The following is a 2,081-nucleotide window of genomic DNA, read 5'->3' as shown; positions in this document are numbered from 1 at the left end:
CCCTATCCTGCCTTTTATTATTTATTGTGCACCAAAAAAGCATAGGTTTTTCTTACAATAAATTTGGTTAATAAATAAATGTGCAAACCTTGTGCTACATGAAAAAATGTGCCTAATCCAAAAATTCCATTTGCATTGTTTTATTCTACGGGTTCATTCTACATTTGTTTCATGTGTTGATGTCATTTTCAGATTACAATTGTAGTTTAATTGTGGAACCCGTTTCTCTTCTCTTTTTGTTTTGCAGTTCCATAGCGCGTAAACGCAGGCAGTCGGGGCGCAGAGGAAAGCAGGTATCTCTCCTCCCCCATGAGAAGGAGCTCTTAGCAGCTGTAGGGGAGGATGAGATAAAAAAACTGCTTGCTCATCAGGGTTGGTGTCAGCATTGCATTGTGTGTAGGAAATTTTTTTTGTCAACCATGCGACGTGACATAGTCATTTACCATGATGTGTTTGATTTTATTTAAAGATCGTCTCCAGGCCCAGCGCCGCCGGAGGCAGAGGGCAGAGGAGCAGGAGTCCTCCACGTCATCATGCAGTAAGTACTGTAGTAGTGACACTAATACTGTGGTTCCTTTTCCATTTGTCCAGCCTTCCATTGTTGATTCCAGCGTCATTGTTTCTCGCTCATGTAGTGACAGGTAGAGCCTCTGCGACGCTCTGTCAGGTAACGCAAGCGATTGCGTAACTTACGTAATTTGACAGAACGTGGCCGCTCTGAACTGAGGTGCCTGATCAGTGGCAGTGCACCTAGCACTCGCTGGCGCCGCTGGAACCAGGACAGGTAAGTGCATCGTATTTGTTTTTTTTTTAAATGATTTTTTCTAAATGGTGAATGCATGTCCCTGCCTTGTAGATAAACGTTAGTGACCTGCCCTGTATTGCCATGCTAATGGATAATTAATTTTATCTATTTACACTACAGTATATTTATTTACGTTTATTAACGTTCATCATTTCTCCTTTATAAATAGGTGTCATCCAGTCAGAGGGGGAGACTGAGGAGGAGGCTGAGGCAGCAACGCTCACATGTAAGTTAGTATAATCTTGCTGGTATCTGCTGAGTGATCATACATGTTTCAATGTTCTTGTACTAATGTGTGAGATTGTTGTACACTGCAGATTGTAATGTTCTTTTCTATCATTACTCAACAGCTGCTGAGCAGGGGGTGGAGGAGACCTGCCCTGTAGAGGCTGCTGGGGATGCGGAGGAACAGCCAGACGCGGCAGATCCAGGGAGTAAGCATAACTTTTTTTGTATTTTACAGGCAAATATAGTATTTTAAATATGAAATGCTGATGGCATACCTTGTCTAGAATAGCTTGTGATTTATTCTGCAAGGCTTTGGTTTAGCTGGAACTATTAATTATATTAGTTCCCCTCTGCAGATGATTCCAGTCTTCCTGTTAGCGTGACCTGTGCTTGTTAATATTTCCCCAATGTCCCTGATCATGCCACCTTCTTGCTGCAGTTTAGATTCCCAGTCTGAGCCAATCACTGTTAATCATTATGAATAACACAGCAGGCTGGGGGGGGGTGTCAGAAAAGAATCTCCAGCTATTGGCTGGCAGTCCCTGGACATGTTCAATCTCTGGCATGCCCCTAATGCATGCATTAACACTTTTCTCATGATGTTATACCTGTTATACCTCCTAGCCTAGACCAGGAGTGAGTAACCTACCTAGCCTAGAACAGAAGTGGGGCTTAATTTATTCAACAATCAGTGGCCTTACAAAATTATCAACTTTAAAAAATAGCCTGCTATATTTTATTAAACAACTTTTTATTAGGTCATCCCAAATGCAATGGCTTGAATGGCTTCTCTTTGGTGAGTGTAATGTTAAAAGCTGGTATAGCTGATATGTTTTTCTGCAAGTGCAACTGATCCTCCATATTTGCCAAAGTCAGTCAGTCTGGATGAGGTAGATTAGTTAGCAGTAGCACTTAGGCGTCCATTACACCTTAAGATTTTCTCCAGCCGCCCGTGCGACCAAGCGGATAAAATCTTTGGGAGATTCCCCTTTACACTGCTCGATGTGTAGAGGGGAATCCCTTTGTACTCTGGCCGGGGAGGACACTC

At 42.7% G+C, this 2,081-nt stretch overlaps 1 long non-coding RNA gene across 1 annotated transcript; it reads left to right on the top strand.

Moving 5' to 3' along the window:
* Positions 1 to 249: 249 nt before the first annotated feature.
* On the top strand, positions 250 to 1,025 carry LOC141107256 (uncharacterized). The gene is made up of 3 exons (XR_012235843.1): positions 250 to 372; positions 470 to 538; positions 975 to 1,025. It is a non-coding gene; the product is annotated as an uncharacterized lncRNA (long non-coding RNA).
* Positions 1,026 to 2,081: the final 1,056 nt, after the last annotated feature.

Source organism: Aquarana catesbeiana, linkage group LG09 (genome assembly GCF_042186555.1).
Source record: "Aquarana catesbeiana isolate 2022-GZ linkage group LG09, ASM4218655v1, whole genome shotgun sequence".
NCBI lineage: Eukaryota > Metazoa > Chordata > Amphibia > Anura > Ranidae > Aquarana > Aquarana catesbeiana.
Note: the sequence above shows the minus strand (reverse complement) of the source record. Positions and strands in the feature narration are given on the sequence as shown.